A 25,000-nucleotide genomic window follows, 5' to 3' on the forward strand; every position below is an offset into this window, starting at 1 on the left:
GAGACAGGTTTTTAACACAGGGAGTGTTTGGTGTGTGGAACACCCTCCCAGGTTTGGCGGTAGAGGCAGATACATAAGGGACATTAAAAAACCTCTCACCTAGGCACATGGATGGATGATACCAAAATTGATGTCTATGTGGAGGGGAAGAGTTAGATTGATCTTGGAGCAGGTTAAAAGGTCAGCACAACACTGTGGGCTGAAGGGGCTGTGGTGTACTGCACTGTTTTACGTTCTGTATGCCTCAGCCTACTTATGCTTTTCACTGTATCTTGGTTACAGACGAGGATAACTAACAAACTCCAATTCCAACGTGTTTCACAGCCAGCCACCTACCGATGCCAGGGCCTTGCCCAGAGCGTCACCAGTCTGCGAGCTGCCAGCTGCAGTGCCCCTGCTCCCTGCAATAGCACAAAGGCACGTCAGTAGATTTAAAGACAGCCAAGCGGGCATCAAGAAACATACAAAGAAGTAGCCTTGGCAGACTTTCGGCGGGCGCGGGACGTACCCATCAGGCTCTCCGTACTGCTTAAGGACGGCGTGTGCGAGGACGTGGCAAACGGGGAGGAGCTGGTGCTGCTGCGGTGAAGCTGGCGACAGGAGGAAGAGTGGCGTTCACCTCGGCGGGAGAGTAGGGCTGAGGTAAAGAGAAAAGGAACTGAATGAGAGACATCATCGACAGGCTGGCTCCCGTAGCAGTGGTTGGTCAAAGTGGGGCAAAACTGGCCTTAGGAAAATGTAACAATATTGTTGAATACAGTCACCTATTTAGAGATACAGTACAGAACAGGCCCTGTTGACCCTTCGAGACCCAGCCCCCGCCCCCAGCAACCCACCGATTTAACCCCAGCCTAATCACAGGGCAGTTTACAATGACCAATTCACCTACAAGTCTGCATGTCTTTGGACTGGAGCACCCGGAGGCCATAGGAAGGAACGTGTAAATTTCCTGACAGGAGACACTGGAATTGAACTCTGAACTCCGACACCCCGAGCTGTAATAGCATCATGCCAATGGATATGCCAGTGTGGCATCAACATACTACAACATGGAAAAAACCCATCAGACCATCTGATCTGTACCAAAATGATACTCTCTATTTTATTTTAAAAAACAGAACGGTAACAGGCCCTCCCAGCACAACCATTCCACACTGCCCAATAACACCCATGTGACCAATTAACCGACTAACCTCAACACGTTTGGACTGTGAGGGGAAACCGGAGCGCCCAGAGGAAGCCCAAGCGGCCATGGGGAGAACGTACAAACTCCTTACAAACAGCAGTGGAAATTGAACCCCAGTCACTGGTGCTGTAATAACGCTATGCTACGCTATTCCGCCTGGACCCGTCGTCCTACCCCTGGACCATAGCTCCCCATACCCCGCCCATGCACATACCTATCCAAACTCTCTCAAACGCTGAAATCGAACCCACATCCACCACCTCCGCCGGGAGCTTGTTCCATGTTCTGAGAGAAGAAGTTCCCACTCAGGTTTCCCTTAAATATGTCACCACTCATTCTTAACCAATGACCCCTCCACACCCCTTCCAACCAAACTTAAGTGTTGCAGTTGAACCCTCATCCATCACTTTCTCTGGCAGCACGTTGATGAACATCTCCCTCATGTTCCCCTTAATTATTTCACCTTTCACCCTTTCTAGTTCTTGTCTCACTCATCATCAATGTGTATGCCCCTCGTAATTGTGTACACCTCTATTAAATCTCCCCTCATTCAACAACACACACAAAATGCTGGTGGAACACAGCAGGCCAGGCAGCATTCTCCTGCTCTCCAGGGAATAAAGTTCTGAAGCTCTAACCTATTCAACCTTTCCCTATAACCCAGGTTCTCAAATCCCAGCAACATCTCTTTGTAAGTTTTCCCTGCACTCTTTCCATCTTTGTGGCCAGAACTGCAAACAATATTCTAAATTTGGCCTCACCAACATCTTATACAACTTCAGCATAACATCCCAACTCCTGTATTAATACTTTGACTTATGAAAGTCAGTGCCAAAAGCTTTCTTTACGACCCTATCTACCAGTGATGCTACTTTAAGGATCTGTATTCCCTAACATCTTCAATTTAAAAATAAAACAAAAAATATAAATTATAAGGATAGAGAAGGGAACACAATTGAAGCAAGGTGGTCCCCAATTTAATATTTCCTACTGAATTACATTTCTCTTCCCTCAACAGAAAGTATTCTGTTCAGATGCCAACTGCCCCGTAATGCCCCTTCTAATTTTTTTTTTACAGTCGTTTTAAATTTTAATATGGCCTGAGAATCGCGTGACACTTAAAATGTTTGCTTTTGGTAATGTACATACTATGAAAGTTGAAAAATCCCATACTTTTGATGTTATTTATTAATTGAGGGATAAAATGAAATGCAGTAAAAAGCAAAAACAATCATTCATATTATTTCGTAAACTTTTTCCGGCTGTGTTGAATTCCAGCTGCGCAGAGACAAAGGCTATGAGCACGGGAGCATTTCACTCACTGTGTGGCTGCTCAGTTTAGAGGGGACAGAGCTGCTCTGACGCTTTGACTGCTGGTCTTTGATGCAAATGATGCTTTTCACTACACATTGTGATAAATGAAGCTAATCTCAAGAAAAAAGATCTTAAAATCTTATCCTTTGCTGCCTACAGTGCAGTGGCCAGTCGCAATATGAGAAGGCACATCAAGTGTGCGTATACCGCCACTGTCCTCTACCCTGTAAAACGAGGGGAACTCAGTACGGAGCGGGTGGGCCGTGCACTGTGCTGCATCGGTCTCGAACTCACCAGACGCTCGTGAGGGTGAAGGTTGCAGTAGCCATTCGCCTGGCTCATGTGGGGGGTGGCCCCAGCTGGAACTGCCCCGTAGTTGGCCTGGCTGATCCCACCGGATGGAGTCCACAGTTCTGATGTGTTATGTTGCCCATCTGGACAAAATAAAAAGTGTTAGTAAAATGGGAGCAGAGGTTATTCCAGAAAGTCAGGCTACTCCTAAGAATCCACAGTGATAGGATCAAAGGCAACACGAGTGAATCTGCAGATGCTGGAAATAAACAAAAACACAAAATGCTGGCAGAACTCAGCAGGCCAGACAGCATCTATGGGAGGAGGTAGTGACGACGTTTCGGGCTGAAACCCTTCATCAGGAGTGAAGTAACATGGGATGGTCGGCGGGGGTTAAGAAGTGGGGGGAGGGATAAAGTACAGAGCTGGGAAGTGATAGGCTAAGGGAAATGGACTAGGGAGAAGGTGGAGAATTATAGGAAATAAAAGAGAAAGAAAGGTAGGGCTGGGTGGAGAGATTATAGTGAGGGGGGGGGAAGAGAGAGAAAGAGAACATGAGTAAAATAATAAATAGGGATGGTGGTAAGGGTATCAATGGAGGTCGGTGAGTTGAATGTTCATGCCGGCAGGTAGGAGACTACCTAGGCGGGAGATAAGGTATTGCTCCATCGACCTGCGTGTGGCCTCATCTTGATGGTAGAGGAGGCCATGGACGGACATGTCGGAGTGGGAGTGGTCTGTGGAATTGAAGTGTGTGGCCAACACGCATGAATCTCGGATCGCGACCCCCACGGCCAATCACGGCACTGGACAGACTCCGAACCCTGACTCCAGTACCTCCACCGCGGGTTCCTACGGCCATGGACACCCCCTCAGAGACTCCGGCCTTGACCTCCCAGCTGGACCTCCACGCCTGCCATCTCCCCCTCCCCCCACCAGCACGCCGGATCCCAGCCTTGACCTCCCAGCTGGACCTCCACGCCTGCCATCTCCCCCCCTCCCCCCACCAGCACGCTGGATCCCAGCCCTGACCTCCCAGCTGGACCTCCACACCTGCCCTCCCTCTCCCCCCACCAGCACGCTGGATCCCAGCCCTAACCTCCCAGCTGGACCTCCACACCTGCCCTCCCCCTCCCCCCCACCAGCACGCTGGATCCCAGCCCTGACCTCCCAGCTGGACCTCCACGCCTGCCCTCCCCCTCCCCCCACCAGCACGCTGGATCCCAGCCCTGACCTCCCAGCTGGACCTCCACGCCTGCCATCTCCCCCCCTCCCCCCACCAGCACGCTGGATCCCAGCCCTGACCTCCCAGCTGGACCTCCACGCCTGCCATCTCCCCCCCTCCCCCCACCAGCACGCTGGATCCCAGCCCTGACCTCCCAGCTGGACCTCCACGCCTGCCCTCCCCCCCCACACCAGCACGCTGGATCCCAGCCCTGACCTCCCAGCTGGACCTCCATGCCTGCCATCCCCCTCCCCCCCACCAGCACGCTGGATCCCAGCCCTGACCTCCCAGCTGGACCTCCACGCCTGCGCTCCCCCTCCCCCCCACCAGCACGCTGGATCCCAGCCCTGACCTCCCAGCTGGACCTCCACGCCTGCCCTCCCCCTCCCCCCCCACCAGCACGCTGGATCCCAGCCCTGACCTCCCAGCTGGACCTCCACGCCTGCCCTCCCCCCTCCCCCCACCAGCACGCTGGATCCCAGCCCTGACCTCCCAGCTGGACCTCCACGCCTGCCCTCCCCCTCCCCCCCACCAGCACGCTGGATCCCAGCCCTGACCTCCCAGCTGGACCTCCACGCCTGCCCTCCCCCTCCCCCCACCAGCACGCTGGATCCCAGCCCTGACCTCCCAGCTGGACCTCCACGCCTGCCCTCCCCCTCCCCCCCCACCAGCACGCTGGATCCCAGCCCTGACCTCCCAGCTGGACCTCCACGCCTGCCCTCCCCCCTCCCCCCCACCAGCACGCTGGATCCCAGCCCTGACCTCCCAGCTGGACCTCCACGCCTGCCCTCCCCCCTCCCCCCACCAGCACGCTGGATCCCAGCCTTGACCTCCCAGCTGGACCTCCACGCCTGCCCTCCCCCTCCCCCCACCAGCACGCTGGATCCCAGCCCTGACCTCCCAGCTGGACCTCCACGCCTGCCCTCCCCCCTCCCCCCACCAGCACGCTGGATCCCAGCCCTGACCTCCCAGCTGGACCTCCACGCCTGCCCTCCCCCCTCCCCCCACCAGCACGCTGGATCCCAGCCCTGACCTCCCAGCTGGACCTCCACGCCTGCCATCTCCCCCCCTCCCCCCACCAGCACGCTGCCATCTGATCTTTCCGAGCCTGAGGTTCAATCACCGGTTCCCGGGCCCTCGGGGGCTTCAGCTTCCTCTCACCCCCACCCCTTCCCCACTGAATCCACCAGCCTCCCACCCCCCTCGGACCAGAGCTCTCAACCCTGCCGGGTCTTCACCATCCCCTCCGACCTTCCTCTCTCTGAGGCTGAGCGCTCTGTCCTAAATAAGTGCCTCACCTTTGTCCCCCCCTCGCCCTCACCTCAGTGAGTTCCGCGTACACCAGGACGTGGAGCTCTTCTTCCGCCGGCTCCGTCTTCGAGCCCACTTCTTCGGTAGGGACTCTCCCACCCCCATCGATGACCCGTTCTCCCACCTCCAACCCTCCTCCTCCTCATGGACTCCCCACCCAGGACTTCTACCCGCCCTGGATCTGTTCATCTCTAATTGCCGTAGGGACATCAACCGTCTCGACTTCTCCACCCCTTGCTCCAATTCCAAACTTACCCCCTCTGAACGTTCTGCTCTCCATTCCCTCTGCAATAATCCCAACCTTACCATCAAACCCGCTGATAAGGGGGGTGCTGTTGTCGTCTGGCGCACCGACCTGTACATAGCGGAGGCACAACGACAACTCGCTGACACCTCCTCTTATCTATCCCTGGAACATGTCCCCACTAGGGAGCATCAGTCCATTGTCTCCCAAACCATTTCCAATCTCATCAGCTCGGGAGATCTCCCATCCATGGCCGCCAAACTTATAGTTCCCACACCCCACACTTCCTGTTTCTACCTCCTACCCAAGATCCTCAAACCTGCCTGTCCAGGTAGACCTATTGTCTCAGCTTGCTCCTGCCCCACTGAACTCATTTCTGCCTAACTCGACTCTGTTTTATCTCGCCTTGTTCAATCCCTTCCCACCTATGTCCGTGATACTTCCCATGCTTTACATCTCTGCAAAGATTTCAAGTTCCCTGGCCCCCACTGCCTCATTTTCACCATGGACGTCCAGTCCCTATATACCTCTATCCCCCACCAGGAAGGTCTCCAAGCTCTCCGTTTCTTCCTGGGTTCCAGACCCAGCCAGTCACCCTCTGCCACCACTCTTCTCCGCCTCGCGGAATTAGTCCTCACCCTTAACAATTTCTCCTATCGCTCCTCCCACTTCCTCCAAACTAAAGGTGTAGCCATGGGCACCCGCATGGGTCCTAGCTATGCCTGCCATTTGTCAGCCATGTGGGGCAATCTATGTTCCAAGCCTACACCGGTATCTGTCCTCCCCTTTTCTTACGTTATATCAACGACTGCATCGGTGCTGCTTCCTGCACACATGCTGAGCTCGTCGACTTCACTAACTTTGCCTCCAACTTTCACCCTGCCCTCAAATTCACCTGGTTTATTTCCAACACCTCACTCCCCTTTCTAGATCTTTCTGTTTCTATCTCTGGAGACAGCCTATCCACCGACGTCTACTACAAACCTACAGACTCTCACAGCTACCTAGACTATTCCTCCTCCCACCCTGTCTCCTGCAAAAATGCTATCCTTTTCTCTCACCTGCTCTCAGGATGAGGCCTTTCATTCTAGGACGTGTCTTCCTTTTTTAAAGGAAGGGGCTTCCCTTCATCCACTATCAACTCTGCCCTCCATTGTGTCTCCCGTATTTCACGCACCTCTGCCCTCACCCCATCCCCCCGCCAGCCCACCAGGGCTGATCCAACAGATCCTACAGATCCAACGTATAATCCTCCGTAACTTGCGCCACCTCCTACGTGATCCCACCACCAGCCACATCTTCCCCTCCCCCCCACTCTCAGCTTTCTGCAGGGATCGCTCCCTACGCGACTCCCTTGTCCATTCATCCCCCACACCCCTCCCCACGGACCTCCCTCCGGGCACTCAGCCCTGCAAACGGAAGAAGTACTACACCTGCCCCCACACTTCTTCCCTCACCACCATCCTAGGCCCCAGACAGTCCTTTCAGGTGAGGCACCACTTCACCTGCGAGTCAACTGGGGTGATATACTGTATCTGGTGCTCCCGATGTGGCCATTTATACATTGGGGAGACCCGCCGCAGACTGGGAGACCGTTTCGCTGAACACCGGAGCTCAGTTCTCCAGCAGTGGCGGGATCTCCCTGTGGCCACATGCTCCCACTCCGATATGTCTGTCCATGGCCTCCTCTACTGTCAAGATGAGGCCGTGCGCAGGTTGATGGAGCAATACCTTATCTCCCGCCTAGGTAGCCTCCTACCTGCCGGCATGAACATTCAACTCACTGACCTCCATTGATACCCCTGCCCCCCACCCTTACCCCCATCCCTAACTATTATTTTACTCTTGTTCTCTTTCTCTCTCTTTTCCCCCCTCACCATAATCTCTCCCCCCATCCCTACCTTTCTTTCTCTTTTATTTCCCATAATTCTCCACCTTCCCACAGCCCATTTCCCTCCAGCCAATCACTTCCCAGCTCTCTACTTCATCCCTCCCCCCACTTCATATCCCCCCTCGACCATCCCATGTTACTTCACTCCTGATGAAGGGTTTCAGCCAGAAAAATCGTCACTACCTCCTCCCATAGATGCTGTCTGGCCTGCTGAGTTCTGCCAGCATTTTGTGTTTTTTTTTAGTGATAGGATCAAATTGCCAAGCTCAGCCCATCTTGCTGCTTCTGGCTCCTTCAATATTCAGCTGCATTGGTCACAAGAGATTCTGCAGATGCCGGAAATCCAGAGCAACACACACAAAATACTGGAGGAACTCAGCAGCTCAGGCAGCGTCTAAGGAGAGGAATAAACAGTCAACGTCTCAGGCTGAGACCCTTCCTCAGGACTGGAAAGGAAGGGGCAGATGCCTGTGAAGTCATGATGACATGAACATTAATTTCTGGTAATTCTATCCCCTCCATCTCATTTTCCATTCCTATTTCTGGTTACCCTCTCATCCCTTTTCTTATCCTCAGAGGCCTATCACCTACCTCTGTTTCCCCTCTCCTCTTTCTCCGATGGTCCACTCTCCTCTCCTATCAGAATACTTCTCCTTCAGCCTTTTTTCCTTTTCCACCTATCAACTCCCAGCTTCTTACATTGTCTCTCTCTCTCTCTCTCACACACACACACACACCCCCGCCCCCCCTCCGCAAACTTTACCTTCAAAGCCCCCTTTTTCCAATTAGACATACTCTGACATGCCAAGGACATTCCAGCTTCAGATTCAGATTTATTTAACACACTGATAGGGTGAAGACAAGTTTCTACCAAGCGATGTGTAAGGTGCCCCTTCCCTCCGCTAGACTGCAGGTCACCCTTGGGCAAGGTGTGGCTCCTGCTTAGCCCCCGGTCAGCCATGGGAGCAGCTGGTGCATGTCTATCGTAAGTCCTGGTGACGTGACCACTGACACCAGGCAGACAACCTCTGAAGAGTACTGATAATGGCTGGGGTCACCCGTCTCGTAAAGACTCTGCCCAGAAGGAAGAAGACAGTGGCAAACCGCTTCTGCAGGAAAATCAGCCGAGAACGATCATGGTCACGGAAAGACCAAGATCACCCATGTCATATGATACAGCACATGACGAACCACCCAGCCAGGGTATGGTACAATGTGCCATTTGCATTAAAAACCAACACACCCAAGGAATGGCCTGCAAGCCACAACACAAATCCCAGCGCCAGCGTAGCATGCCCATAGTGCTCAACAGATCAACACAGACACAACGACACAGAGAATTCTACCAGAGCTGGGAACAGCTCAGAGCCAGCTGAAATATCAGGCATTTTGGAGGAACACCAACATTGCAGTTGGGGGTGGGAGTGAGGGGGGAACATTGCAGTTGGGGTTGGGAGTGGGGGGGAACATTGCAGTTGGGGGTGGGAGTGAGGTGGGGAACATTGCAGTTGGGGTTGGGAGTGAGGGGGGGAACATTGCAGTTGGGGTTGGGAGCGAGGGGAAGGGAACATTGCAGTTGGGGTTGGGAGTGAGGGGGGGAACATTGCAGTTGGGGTTGGGAGTGAGGGGGGGAACATTGCAGTTGGGGTTGGGAGTGAGGTGGGGAACATTGCAGTTGGGGTTGGGAGTGGGGGGGAACATTGCAGTTGGGGTTGGGAGTGAGGGGAAGGGAACATTGCAGTTGGGGTTGGGAGTGAGGGGGGGAACATTCCAGTTGGGGTTGGGAGTGAGGGGAAGGGAACATTGCAGTTGGGGTTGGGAGTGAGGGGGGGAACATTGCAGTTGGGGTTGGGAGCGAGGGGAAGGGAACATTGCAGTTGGGGTTGGGAGTGAGGGGAAGGGAACATTGCAGTTGGGGTTGGGAGTGAGGGGGGGAACATTGCAGTTGGGGTTGGGAGTGAGGGGAAGGGAACATTGCAGTTGGGGTTGGGAGTGAGGGGGGGAACATTGCAGTTGGGGTTGGGAGCGAGGGGAAGGGAACATTCCAGTTGGGGTTGGGAGTGAGGGGGGGAACATTGCAGTTGGGGTTGGGAGTGAGGTGGGGAACATTGCAGTTGGGGTTGGGAGTGGGGGGGAACATTGCAGTTGGGGTTGGGAGTGAGGGGAAGGGAACATTGCAGTTGGGGTTGGGAGTGAGGGGGGGAACATTGCAGTTGGGGTTGGGAGTGAGGGGAAGGGAACATTGCAGTTGGGGTTGGGAGTGAGGGGGGGAACATTGCAGTTGGGGTTGGGAGCGAGGGGAAGGGAACATTCCAGTTGGGGTTGGGAGTGGGGGGGAACATTGCAGTTGGGGTTGGGAGTGGGGGGGAACATTGCAGTTGGGGTTGGGAGTGAGGGGGGGAACATTGCAGTTGGGGTTGGGAGTGAGGGGGGGAACATTGCAGTTGGGGTTGGGAGTGGGGGGGAACATTGCAGTTGGGGTTGGGAGAAAGGGGGGAACATTGCAGTTGGGGGTGGGAGCGAGGGGGGTAACATTGCAGTTGGGGTTGGGAGAAAGGGGGGAACATTGCAGTTGGGGGTGGGAGCGAGGGGAAGGTACGCAACTGAAGGGTAACCCCCCCCCCCAAATGAGTATCCTAAATAGTCACCTTACCTGGCAATAGAAAGGAGCTGGAGAAGATGCTGCCGGGTGCCTTGGGGGATGGAAAGCTGGAATTCTCCCTGTACTCATCGGAATTCTGTGTCTGGGCATACACCTGCAGAAGATCAAATGGGCAAAAATTACCCCACTTTCTGAGAAAAGAGTTCAAATGAGAGTCTGCAAGGGTGCTTAGGGATAGTGTCAAGTTAGATGAATGCTGAAAACTGCAAGCGTGAGCACAGTGTGCTCTCCTGCACAGCACAGTCTCACATTTGTAACAAGCACTGGTCTCAGCCATGTTGGCTGAGGGGGGACAAAGGCCTTAGGACTTGACAGTCTTTGAACTAGCATTCATCGGACCCTTGGCGTCCACTGGGATGGACAGGCAAGTCCTCATTTCAATATCTTGCCATTCCATTCACAGAACAGTACAGCACAATTCATGTGAACATTATTGACATTTAACCATATAATGTACATAGAAGTGAGACATTTCTTCTAACTAGCATGTAAAAGCACAGTAGTACACATAACGCACGATAACTTATGAAGGTAAGGATAAAATCTACAGATGAATCAGACATAAATAACAAACTAAAGTGCATTAGTACTAGACACTGGAACAAATCAACCAGTGGCACTTTGAATGTGATGCAGCAGGGACTTCAGAAGCCTGATGGCCTGGGTGAAAAACTGTTTCTTCCAGCGCAGTGCAGGCCCTCTGGCCCACAACGTTCAGCCGGCCTATTGACCGACTCCGAGATCAATGGAGCTCTTTCCCCTCCCAGAGTCCTCCATTTTTCTTTCATCCATGTTCCCGTCTAAGAGTCTCTTAAATGTCTCTAATGTATCTGCCTCCACCACCACCCCTGGTAGGGTATTCCACGCACCGACCACTCTCTGTGTGAAGAACCTACCTCTGAGATTGCCCCCTGTACTTTAATCACCTTAAAATTTTGTCTCCTCGTATTAACCACTTCCACCCTGGGAAAAAGTCTCTGGCTAGCCACCCGATCTATGTCCCTTTTCCCCTTGCACACATACACTTCAATCAAGTCACCTCTCATCCTCCTTCGCTCCAAAGAGAAAAGCCCTCGCTCACTCAACCTTTCCTTATAAAAAACGCTCTCTACACCAGGCTGCATCCTGGCAAATCTCCTCTGCATCCTCTCTAAAGCTTCCACATCCTCCCTGTAATGAGGTGACCAGAACTGAACACAGCATCCAAGTGTGGTCATACCAGTGTTTTATGGAGCTGCAGCATTATCTCGAGCTCAATCCTCAGACTAGTGAAGGCCAACAAAATTCAAATTTCAAAGTAAATAAATTATCAAAGTGTGGCGACCCATTTCCTGGCGCATCCGAACCGGCTCACAATTAGATAGCCTACGGGGGTTTGCGAGCACAGAGCTTTGGAGCCTCTGCGCCACGGGGGGGCAGGTTGAGGGAGGCTTAAAAGTGAGGCTGAAGATTTCGAATAAAGTTTTTCCTTCGACTGCAGTTACCGACTCCGTGTCATAATTTTAGCGCTGCGTGCAGCACACCGCTACAAAAGCACGTGTATATCACCCTGTCAAACCCTGAGATTCATTTTCTTGCAGGCATTCACAATAAATACAAAAAACACAACTGAATTAATGAAAGACCTCACCCAGCAGGGCAGACAAACAACCAATGTGCAAAAGGCACCATAATGTGCAAATACAAAAAGAAAGAAAAAATATTAATAATAAATAATTAAGCAATAAATGTCAAAGTCCTTGCAAGTGAGCCCATAGATGTGGAATCAGTTCAGTGTTGGGGTGAGTGAAGTTATCCAAGCAGCTTCAGGAGCCTGATGGCTGAGGGGTAGCAACTGTTCCTGAACCTGCTGGTAGCAGCAGTGAGAAGAGAGAGTGGCCTGGATGGTGGGGGTTGATGATGGATGTTGCTTTCCTGTGACAGCACTCCGCTCTATACACCTTCAAATCAACTTGTGCAGCAACTGTGGACATGAACCCCAAGATCTCTGTTTCCTCACACAGGGAAGAATCCTGCCATTAAACTTCCAAGCTCGCCCTTCCAAAGAGTGTCACTTCACACCTCATAATGAAAGTGGGCAGCACTCACAGTCACCTCGAACTCAGGACCCTCTTACTGGCATGACAGCGGCCGTAACTCATTGGGAGTTTGAAGAGGTTTGGAATGTCACCAAAGACACTTGCAAATTTCTACAGGTGTACTGTGGAGAGCATTCCAACTGGCTGCATCACCGTCTGGTAGTGGGTGGGGATGGGCTACTGCACAGGATTGACATCAGCTACAGAGAGTTTAAACTTAGGCAGCTCCATCATGAGCACTGCTCTCCATAATATCCAGGACATCTTCAAGGAGAAATGCCTCAAAGAGGCACTATCCGTTATAGTCACTGTCCGTGGTGGGCACTGTCCGTTATTGTCACTGTCCGTTATTGTCACTGTCCGTTATTGTCACTGTCCGTGGTGGGCACTGTCCGTTATTGTCACTGTCCGTTATTGTCACTGTCCGTTACTGTCACTGTCCGTGGTGGGCACTGTCCGTTATTGTCACTGTCCGTTATTGTCACTGTCCGTGGTGGGCACTGTCCGTTATTGTCACTGTCCGTGGTGGTCACTGTCCATTATTGTCACTGTCCGTTATTGTCACTGTCCGTGGTGGTCACTGTCCATTATTGTCACTGTCCGTTATTGTCACTGTCCGTGGTGGGCACTGTCCGTTATTGTCACTGTCCGTTATTGTCACTGTCCGTTATTGTCACTGTCCGTGGTGGTCACTGTCCATTATTGTCACTGTCCATTATTGTCACTGTCCGTGGTGGTCACTGTCCATTATTGTCACTGTCCGTTATTGTCACTGTCCGTGGTGGTCACTGTCCATTATTGTCACTGTCCGTTATTGTCACTGTCCGTGGTGGGCACTGTCCGTTATTGTCACTGTCCGTGGTGGGCACTGTCCGTTATTGTCACTGTCCGTTATTGTCACTGTCCGTGGTGGGCACTGTCCGTTATTGTCACTGTCCATGGTGGGCACTGTCCGTTATTGTCACTGTCCGTTATTGTCACTGTCCGTGGTGGGCACTGTCCATTATTGTTACTGTCCATTATTGTCACTGTCCATTATTGTCACTGTCCGTGGTGGGCACTGTCCGTTATTGTCACTGTCCATTATTGTCACTGTCCATTATTGTTACTGTCCATTATTGTCACTGTCCATTATAGTCACTGTCCATTATTGTCACTGTCCATTATTGTCACTGTCCGTTATTGTCACTGTCCATTATTGTCACTGTCCGTGGTGGGCACTGTCCGTGGTGGGCACTGTCCGTTATTGTCACTGTCCGTGGTGGGCACTGTCCGTTATTGTCACTGTCCGTTATTGTCACTGTCCGTGGTGGGCACTGTCCGTTATTGTCACTGTCCGTGGTGGTCACTGTCCATTATTGTCACTGTCCGTTATTGTCACTGTCCGTGGTGGTCACTGTCCATTATTGTCACTGTCCGTTATTGTCACTGTCCGTGGTGGGCACTGTCCGTTATTGTCACTGTCCGTTATTGTCACTGTCCGTGGTGGGCACTGTCCGTTATTGTCACTGTCCGTTATTGTCACTGTCCATGGTGGGCACTGTCCGTTATTGTCACTGTCCATGGTGGGCACTGTCCGTTATTGTCACTGTCCGTTATTGTCACTGTCCGTGGTGGGCACTGTCCATTATTGTCACTGTCCATTATTGTCACTGTCCGTGGTGGGCACTGTCCGTTATTGTCACTGTCCATTATTGTCACTGTCCATTATTGTTACTGTCCATTATTGTCACTGTCCATTATAGTCACTGTCCATTATTGTCACTGTCCATTATTGTCACTGTCCGTTATTGTCACTGTCCATTATTGTCACTGTCCATTATTGTCACTGTCCGTGGTGGGCACTGTCCGTGGTGGGCACTGTCCGTTATTGTCACTGTCCGTTATTGTCACTGTCCGTGGTGGGCACTGTCCGTTATTGTCACTGTCCGTTATTGTCACTGTCCGTTATTGTCACTGTCCGTGGTGGGCACTGTCTGTTATTGTCACTGTCCGTTATTGTCACTGTCCATTATTGTCACTGTCCGTTATTGTCACTGTCCGTTATTGTCACTGTCCGTTATTGTCACTGTCCGTGGTGGGCACTGTCCGTTATTGTCACTGTCCGTTATTGTCACTGTCCGTGGTGGGCACTGTCCGTTATTGTCACTGTCCGTTATTGTCACTGTCCGTTATTGTCACTGTCCGTTATTGTCACTGTCCGTTATTGTCACTGTCCGTGGTGGGCACTGTCCGTTATTGTCACTGTCCGTTATTGTCACAGTCCGTGGTGGTCACTGTCCGTTATTGTCACTGTCCGTTATTGTCACTGTCCGTGGTGGTCACTGTCCATTATTGTCACTGTCCGTTATTGTCACTGTCCGTGGTGGGCACTGTCCGTTATTGTCACTGTCCGTTATTGTCACTGTCCGTTATTGTCACTGTCCGTGGTGGGCACTGTCTGTTATTGTCACTGTCCGTTATTGTCACTGTCCGTGGTGGGCACTGTCCGTTATTGTCACTGTCCGTGGTGGGCACTGCCAATTATTGTCACTGTCCGTGGTGGGCACTGTCCGTTATTGTCACTGTCCGTGGTGGGCACTGTCCGTGGTGGGCACTGTCCGTTATTGTCACTGTCCGTGGTGGGCACTGTCCGTGGTGGGCACTGTCCGTTATTGTCACTGTCCGTTATTGTCACTGTCCGTGGTGGGCACTGTCCGTTATTGTCACTGTCCGTTATTGTCACTCTCCGTTATTGTCACTGTCCGTGGTGGGCACTGTCCGTTATTGTCACTGTCCGTGGTGGGCACTGTCCATTATAGTCACTGTCCGTTATTATCACTGTCCGTTGTGGGCACTATCCGTTATTGTCACTGTCCGTGGTGGGCACTGTCCGTTATTGTCACTGTCCATTATTGTCACTGTCCGTTATTGTCACTGTCCGTGGTGGGCACTGTCCGTTATTGTCACTGTCCGTGGTGGGCACTGTCCGTGGTGGGCACTGTCCATTATTGTCACTGTCCGTTATTGTCACTGTCCGTGGTGGGCACTGTCCGTTATTGTCAGTGTCCGTGGTGGGCACTGTCCATTATTGTCACTGTCCGTGGTGGGCACTGTCCGTGGTGGGCACTGCCAATTATTGTCACTGTCCGTGGTGGGCACTGTCCGTTATTGTCACTGTCCGTTATTGTCACTGTCCGTGGTGGGCACTGTCCGTGGTGGGCACTGTCCGTTATTGTCACTGTCCGTGGTGGGCACTGTCCGTTATTGTCACTGTCCGTGGTGGGCACTGTCCGTGGTGGGCACTGTCCGTTATTGTCACTGTCCGTTATTGTCACTCTCCGTTATTGTCACTGTCCGTGGTGGGCACTGTCCATTATAGTCACTGTCCGTTATTGTCACTGTCCGTGGTGGGCACTGTCCGTGGTGGGCACTGTCCGTTATTGTCACTGTCCGTTATTGTCACTGTCCGTTATTGTCACTGTCCGTGGTGGTCACTGTCCATGGTGGGCACTGTCCGTTATTAAGAAACCCCCTCTACCTAGGACATGCCCTCTCCTCACTGTTAACCATCAGGGCAAAAGTACAGGCACACACTCCACAATTCAGGAACAGCATCTTCCCCTCTGCCATCCGATTTCTGAATGGACATTGAACCCATGAACACTATCTCACTACTTTCCTTGGTCTGTTTTTGCACTACTTATTTAATTTAAGGATTTTATGTAGATACTTTCTGTAATTCACAGTTTGCACTCTACTGGTGCTGCAAAGTTAACACATTTCATGACATATGCCAGTGATATTAAACCTGATTCTGATTCTGAAAAGGTTGCCGCACTCAGCCATTGTCAATGAATAATGGCTAACGTTCAGAGACGGGCAGTCTGCCAGAATTTAATTGCTGCATATAGCCACTTGTGTGTAAATATTGGGCAACATTTTATGAACTTGCGCAGCAAATAATATGGCTTTGGCAAGAAATCACGAAACTTGACTTTCTGTGTGAGCTCTCTAAGAGCCCAGCTCGTATCGGAGGTGATCGGGTGCAGGCCAAGACTGAATAAATCTGCATATGGTTAAAAGATGGCAGGAAAGGCCCTGACCTGACAGGAAGTGTGTGTTCATATCCTGTGTCAAACACGCTTACCAGCAGCAGTCAAACTTTGCTTATAGCTTTAATGATCGACCTCCAAAACCATGCTACAAGACTGAAGTTTGAGGTCAAAGATTCAGAACAGTCCACAATGTTGTGCCGACTTTTTAACCTATTCTAAATTCAGCTTAACCCTTCCCTTCCATGTAGCCCTCTGTTTTTCTTTGACATATGCCTGTCTAAGAGGTTCTTCATGTGCCGCCTGGTAGAGGCAGATACATTAGGGACATTTGGTAGCAGATTTCCACAGATATACTGTGGAGAGCTTTCTAACTAGTTGCATCACCACCTACTAAAGAGGCTTCTATGCGCACGATTAAATAAAACTGCAGAAGCTCTTTAACTCCACAGGCAGGTTCAGTGGGAGAGATGCTGACTTTCAGCCTGGTGGTACGTGTTCTCAAGCGTTTTAATCTTCTGCTGCATGGAAGGGGGGAGAAGAGCAAATGTCCGGGGAGGAATGGGTCTGTGATTATGCTGAGTCCGTGGTCCAGTGAGGGCAGGAAGGCTAGTTTCTATGGTGCACTGGGCTGAATTTACAACTCTTTGCAATTCGTGGTGGTCTCAGGCAGAGCGGTTGGCATACTAAGCTGTGATCAGTCTGGATAGGGTACATTCTATGAATCATCTGTACAAGTTGGTGAGGGACACCAGGACCATTTATTTATTCAGAGATACAGCACAGAACAGGCCCTTCCAGCCCAACGAGCCTCACCGCTCAGCAACCCACCTGTTCAACCCTGGCCCAATCACGGGACAATTTACAACGACCAATTAACCTTCCAACCGAGACGCCTTTGGAATGTGGGAGGAAACCAGAGCACCCCGCAGAAACACCCGCAGTTCAAGGGGAGAACGTACAAGCTCCTTACAGAAGGTTCCGGAGCCAAATTCCGAACTCCAACACGCCAAGCTGTAGTGACGTTGCGCTAACCACTACATCTCAGGATTGAAACAGAAAATAGATAAGCTTTTGATATGAAAGAAATATATTGGCAGTTCAATATTTAAGTCCAAGTTTAATTGTCATTTAACCATATGCATGAATACAGCCAAATGGAACAGCCTCTCTCCGGGTCCACCAGAGAAACATACAATCAGAAAAAATATATATAGCCCAAGTCCTTGAGCAGCATAGATGATGCAGCTGCCCTTGCACGGGCTGGTGAAGTCGCAGACTGGTCAAAGAACACTGAGGCTGTCTACAAGAAGGGTCAGAGCCGTCTCTATTTCCTGAGGAGACTGAGGTCCTTTAACATCTGCCGGACGATGCTGAGGATGTTCTACGAGGCTGTGGTGGCCAGTGCTATCTTTTTTGCTGTTGTGTGCTGGGGCAGCAGGCTGAGGGTAGGGACACCAACAGAATCAACAAACTCATTCGTAAGGCCAGTGATGTTGTGGGGGTGGAACTGGACTCTCTGACGGTGGTGTCTGAAAAGAGGATGCTGTCCAAGTTGCATGCCATCTTGGACAATGTCTCCCATCCACTCCATAATGTACTGGTTAGGCACAGGAGTACATTCAGCCAGAGACTCATTCCACCGAGATGCAACACTGAGCGTCATAGGAAGTCATTCCTGCCTGTGGCCATCAAACTTTCCAACTCCTCCCTTGGAGTGTCAGACACCCTGAGCCAATAGGCTGGTCCTGGACTTATTTCCACTTGGCATGATTAACTTATTAATATTTAATTATTTATGGTTTTATATTGCCATATTTCTACACTATACTTGGTTGGTGGACTGTAACGAAACCCAGTTTCCCTCGGGATCAACAAAGTATGTCTGTCTGAAGCTAGGGGTGGGAATAGCTGGGATACTGTGGCACAGAGCCAGCACAGTCCTCGAGGGGCTGAGTGGCCTACTTCTGACAAGTAGAAGAGAGCTATTTAATTTCCAGTTCAGAACTTATTCAGGATCAAGTTTAATATCACCGACATACGTCGTGAAATTAGTTGACCTTGCAGTAGCAGCACAATGCAGTACATGATAATAGAGAATAAACTGTGAAGTACAGTGAGCATACAGATTAAATAGTTAAATAGTTAAATTAAATCAGTAGTGCAAAAATAGATAGTAAGAAAAAGTAGTGTGGAAGTGTTCGTGGGTTCAATGTCCATTCAGAGATTGGATGGCAGGGGGGAGGAAGCTGTTCCTGAATTGTGGAGTGTGTGTCTTCAGTTTTCTGCGCCTCCTCCTGATGGTAACAGTGAGGGAGTCCTGAGGGAGGGGTCCTTTCATCACCTTTCTGAGGCTTTGCTCCTTGAAGATGTCCTGGTTGCTACAGAGACTATTAAAACTTATTGCTCAGTTTTCACTGACTGGTCACCATTGTGTGGGCTCCTGTGCACAGAATTGACCATCAGATTTCCTACATTACAACAGGGTCTACACTTGGTTACAAAGTGCTGTGGCTGATGTTAAAGGTGCTGTGCCAACATGCCAACACTTTCCGGAGCCAACATAGCATGCCCACATTGCTTAGCAGAACAAACAAAGAACACAATAAGCAAAACAGCAGCAAACCAAGCCCCTTTCCTCTGTCCCACGCAAGGGCAGGCCTCCAGCTCCAGGATAGGCCTCTGGGCCTACACTCTATAGGCTTTGCCTTCTAGACTTTCGATCGAGCGAAAAAGCCTGAACTGTACAATTGACCCACATGTCTCTCCCCCCCACAACCCCCCCCCAGTACATTAGCTGACAGCTTTAAATGTGGAAAGTTGCTGATTTTTTGGGAATTTGCCATTGTGGTATCTTTTCATGGAAGGCTGGTGTCATGTTACTGTCTCATGAGTGTCTGCCACTGTGATAATAGCTTCAGATGCAAGACCTGTGCCAACTAATGTACATACAGCATGATTAAACAAAGCAAAAATACAATGGTGAGATAAATCCACTTGAGTTATTTTATTTAAAAATAAAATAAATACAATAAAATAAAAATTTTAAAAATCACAAATATAAACTCAGTGGATGTTTTATTCGGTACAGGCGGTACTTAATAAAATAGCCACTGAGTGTCGAGCATGATAACAGGCCAGTAATCCAACCAACTATACCCTTGTGACCAATTAACCCATCTGTCTTTGGACTGCAGGAGGAAACCCACCTGGTCATGGGGAGAATGTACAAACTGTCCTTACAGACACTGGGTTGCTGGCACCTCAGTAGCGTTTAAGAACTTAACTTAAGAATGTTAGTCCCGAGTCTGTCCCGAGCTTTATAGGTTCATCAGGCCGGTGCTTACACCAGTTTCCGTGAAGCGACTGAGAGCACGAGACTTCCCCCCCCCCCCCCACCCCGGATAGGACGCCAGTCGATCGCGAGGTTAACCCCCAGCAGTTTGCCGGTACCCATTTTCAGCTGGGTGGACTGGAGCACGAACTCACGACCTTCAGATCGCTAGTCCAACACCTTAACCACTTGGCCACGCACCACTTTAAGAACGTACAAAAAAGCTAAAACTGGAGGAACGCAGAGATTACACATTCAGGGAAGGGACAAGGTCATGGAGACATCAGAGATGAGAATTTTAAATCAGATGGAAAGCCAATATATAAAGATCAACATAAAGTAGGGCAGGTTATACAGCACCCACAAGGGGGAATAAAAAGCAACATATCAGTCTGATTCACCTTATCAGGACTATAAAGGAAAGGGATGGGGGCAGAAGTCCTGATGAAGGGTCTTGGCCCAGTTCCATTGACTGATTATTCATTTCCATAGCTGCTGCCTGACCTGCTCTACAAAGCACAAGTCAGACCACACTTGGGAGTACTGCGCTCAGTTCTGGTCAGCTCAATTTAGGAAGGATGTGGAAGCTTTAGCGGGGGTGCAGAGGAGATCTACCAGGATGGTGCCTGGATTAGAGAGCAGAGGGTGGTTGGTGCGTGGAACACACCACAGGGTGATGGTAGCAACAGATACGTTCAGAACGTTGAAGAGGATCTTAGACATGCGCAAGGATGAGGGGGAAATGGAGGGCTATGGGGGAGAGGAGGGTTGGATTGGTTCCAATAGACCATGAGCCAAATGGGCTACACTGTGCTGTGACATTCTCCGTTCTGTGTCCAGGTTGTGTTCTACGCTGTTCTGCCGAGCAAACAGAGCAGTCTGTTTCGATGTACATGTCATAAATAAGCCTGAAATTGATTTGAATTAGATTCAGCTGTAACGGCATTGCGGGCGAATAAGCCGGTCCGAGGACTGGTGGTCAGGCTGTGATTCTAAACACAGACAAAGCCCCGCGAGGGCAATGGAGAAAGAAGGGCAAGAAGATGACTGATAGCTTGAGGAAGAGCCTGGGGTGAAATTAAAGGAGACTGCTTCAGCTCTAGATTCAGCAGTGGTTTGTGCATTGTGCCAGGGTACATACACGGTGCTGGCAGCCTCACTGACTCCAGAGCTGTCAGCAACATGCCTCCACTGTTGGCTGGAGTTCAGCCCGAAGCTTCGCCCCTCTCCCGTACAGGGGAACCGCCTCGAGGGATCATTGGATCCGTCGGTTAATCGGGCAGTAACACTGGTGCTCAGGCGGTCTGCCAGCTCCCTGTGGAGGTGAGATGCCCCTCACTAGGCACACCTCCCAGTGGCAGGAGGCATAATTTGCCTCGGTCAGGGGTTGCCGGGGGTTGGGGAAGAAAGGACCAGAGGAGATAGGAAGAACAAGATATCAAGTAGAGGAGTGAGAGTGAGGGGCTGAGTGAAAAGCAGTACTGACTGGAGTCTAGATGAACGGGAGGAGGGGTCTCATTGAAACCAAGGCCTGGACAGAGGGGCTGTGCAGAAGATGCTTCCTGGAGTGGGAGAGTCCTGGACCAGAGGCTACACCCTCGGAACAGAAGAACGTCCCTTTAGAACAGAGAAGAGGAGGAATTTCTTTTGCCAGAGGGAGTTGAATCTGTGGAATTCAGTGCCAGTAATGGCTGTGGAAGCCAAGCCATTGGGTATATTTAAAGTGGAGGGTGATTAATCAGGGCGTCAAAGATTAAGGGAGGGAGGCAGGAGAATTTGGTTGAGAGGGATAATAAATCTGCCAGGATGAAATGGCAGAGCAGACTCGATGGGTTGAATGGCCTTAAGCTGCTCCTGGGTCTTATAGAATGAGGGAGAACAACAAAGAAGAGGAGCAAGGAAAAGCGAACAAGGGGGAGCGAGGTAGTGTGCAAGGGATCGGGTGATGCAGTGTCGTACGAGGCAAGTAACAAGGGAGGTGAGAGAGAGGGGGGCACCCGTGGGAGAGCACATGAGACAGAGATAGAGGCTGTGAAACAGAGTCATAGAGCACTACAGTACAAGAGCAGGCCCTTCAGCCCATCTAGTCCATGTTATTTTGCCAAAGTTCCATGAACTGTAATGCTCCATACCCTTCCCAGCCATGTGCCTATTCAAGTTTCTCTTGGCGGTTGTAATTGAACCCACATCCACCACTTCCACTGGCAGCTTGTTCCACACACTCATCACCCCCTGAGGTTCCCCTTAAATATGTAGAAAAACTACAGCACATACTGGGCCCTTCAGCCCACAAAGCTGTGCTGAATACGTCCCTACCTTAGAAATTACCTAGGGTTACCCATAGCCCTCTATTTTTCTGAGCTCCATGTACCTGTCCAGGAGTCGCTTAAAAGACCCTATTGTATCCGCCTCCACCACCATCACCAGCAAACCATTCCACACTCTCACCATTCTCTGCGTATAAAACTTGCCCCTGACATCTCCTCTGTACCTACTTCCAAGCTCCTTTACACTGTGCCCTCTCATGTTAGCCATTTCAGCTCTGGGAAAAAGCCTCTGACTATCCACATGGTATTTACCCTATCTATACCCCTCATAATTCTGTATATCTCTATAAAATCACTCCAGGGAATCAAATCCTAATCTATTGAATCTATAACTCAGTTCCTCACGTTCTGAGAACATCCTTGCAAATTTTCTCTGTATTATTCCTTCAATCTTATTGACATTTTTCACGAGGGTCGGACACCAGACCCGCGCATGGAGAGTTTGTCCCATTCCCATCAGGGAGAAGGCTATGTAGCATCCATACCAGGACCTCCAGACTCAAAATCAGCTACTTTCCCCGATCAGCGAGGCTGATCAACACCTCCAGCCACTAACTCCACCACTGCTTTATCACTTCCTGTCAGTCACCTTATGTGCAGACACTCCTGACCTAGTGTCACTTTATAGACATACAATCAATCTATGTATATAAGCCATCTTATGTATTTATGTTTACTGTGTTTTTTTTTAACTGTTTCTTTGGTGTGATCAGCTGCTTGGAGCAAAGGGACCACATCTTACTGCCCTGGCTTGTGTACAGCTAGGACACAATGTCCATGGTTGATTCCAACCAACAGAGGTCTCTCTGTAATCTTTATCTTTTACTGCTACATCGCATCCAGATTTAAAAATTATTTTGTTCTCCTTTACACTTGTCAGAATCAAAATCAGGTTTACTATCACCAGCATATGTCGTTAAATTTGTTAACTTTGCGGGCAGATATACATAATAATAAGAGAAAAAGAAAACTGTAAATTATGGTAAATATATATATATAATATATATATGAAATAGTTAAATTAAATTAGTAGTATGAAAAATAGTGTTCATGGGTTCAATGTCCGTTCAGAAATGGGAAGGCAGAGGGGAAGAAGCTGTCCTGGAATTGCTGCGCCTTCAGGCTCCTGTGCCTCCTTCCTGATGGTAACAATGAGAAGAGGGCACATCCTGGGTGATGGGGGTTCTTAATGGAGGATGCTGCCTTCCTGAGACATTGGTCCCTGAGGATGTCCTGGATACTATGGAGGCTGATGGAGCTGACTCAGTTTACAACTCTCCGCAACTTACTTCCTTCCTGTCCCCCACCCCAACCCTGGCCATACCAGACAGTTAGAATACTCTCCACAGTACATCTGTAGAAATCTGTCAGTGTTTTTGGTGACAAACCAAATCTCCTCACACTCCTAGTGAAATATAGCCGCTGTCGTGCCTTCTTTATCGCTGCATCGATATGTTGTGTCCAGGTTAGATCCTCAAAGATACTGACACCCAGGAACTTGAAACTGCTCACTCTCTCCACTTCTGACCCCTCTGTGTTCCCTTATCTTACCCTTCCTGAAGTCCACAACCAGTACTTTGGTCTTACTGACATTCAGTGTAAGGTTGTTGTGTACTGGGAATGACATTCAACAATCTTGAAACTTGATCTTGAATCCTGTATCTTGATAGGCTAAGTTTATACTTACTGCTATGCAGGAGGGGCTGGGGTGACTACGCATGGATAGATTGGCATTCATTTCTGGAGGAATAGAGTATAGGAGCAGGGATGTGATGTTGAGGCTCTGTAAGCCACTGGTAAGACCTCACTTGGAGAACCGTGTACAGTTTTGGGCTCCTTATTGAGGAACGTTTGACTGCTCTTGGACTGTACTCCTTGGAGTTTAGAAGAATGAGGGGGGACCGCACAGAAACATTTTGAATGTTGAAAGGAACGGACAGAGTGGATGTGGCAAAGTTGTTTCCCATGGTGGGGGAGTCTAGTACGAGAGGACATGACTTGAGGATTGCAGGGCGCCCATTCAGAACAGAGATGCGAAGACATTTTTTTAGCCAGAGGGTGGTGAATCTGTGGAATTTGTTGCCACGGGTGGCAGTGGAGGTCAAGTCATTGGGTGTATTTAAGGCGGAGATTGATAGGTATCTGAGTAGCCAGGGCATCAAAGGTTATGGTGAGAAGGCGGGAGTGTGGGACTAAATGAGAGAATGGATCAGCTCATGATAAAATGGCGGAGCAGACTCGATGGGCCGAATGGCGGACTTCTGCTCCTTTGTCTTATGAGTAGGTAGGCAGGACATCTGACTACTGATTCTGTAAAATGGAGACTGCAGGAATGAAATACTGACAGCAGCCCCACATTGGAACAGTGGTGCTGAAACGCTTCACGTCCCTCAGATACCATGATGACTAATCAGACACTTCATTACCATTCCATCTGTGAAACAATCCCAACCCCTGTGTCGAGAGGCAACCCCTCCCAACCCCTGTGTCGAGAGGCAACCCCTCCCAACCCCTGTGTCGAGAGGCAACCCCTCCCAACCCCTGTGTCGAGAGGCAACCCCTCCCAACCCCTGGCCCTTCCGAAGTTCAAAGATAATTTATGATCAAAGTCAGCGTGAGGACCTCCCTTGGTCGAGGGCGGCCATGGATGTTGGATCCTAGCTGTCTACACTAGCCAGGGCAGTACGATACGGAGGGCGAGCTGTTGCCCATGCAGCAGGCTCCCTCTCTCCACACAGCTGATGAACGTTAAGGAGCAGTGGAGACCGATACGGTTTGGCACCAGGGGCATCGCAGGAGATGTCAGTCAACGTTGAACTCGAGCTCCGGAATTTTCCTTCCCCGCGCATGGGAAAAGCCGCAAGGCAGCGGAGGTTTGAGATCAGAGTTTTCCTTCTCCTGAGGCGAGGCCAACTCCAGCAGACGAGCTCCATCTGTCTACGTCACCAAACACCAACCCGACATCCACAGTAGAACGAAATATAACAGAGTCAATGAGAAGCTACACCAAAACAAGTACTGACAAGCAACTGGTGCAAAAGACAACTGGCCAATCACCACAGCCAGCTATCACGCATGCCACCGCCACTAAGGCCCCTCCCTG

The 25,000-nt window shown here is 50.5% G+C and overlaps 1 pseudogene; it reads right to left on the bottom strand.

Annotated features, from left to right (window-relative positions):
* Positions 1-25,000, bottom strand: part of LOC132399627 (transcription factor 12-like) — a 168,151-nt pseudogene that overhangs the window by 75,398 nt on the left and 67,753 nt on the right.

The sequence above is a fragment of the Hypanus sabinus genome, chromosome 9 (assembly GCF_030144855.1).
Source record: "Hypanus sabinus isolate sHypSab1 chromosome 9, sHypSab1.hap1, whole genome shotgun sequence".
In the NCBI taxonomy this organism is placed as follows: Eukaryota; Metazoa; Chordata; class Chondrichthyes; order Myliobatiformes; family Dasyatidae; genus Hypanus; species Hypanus sabinus.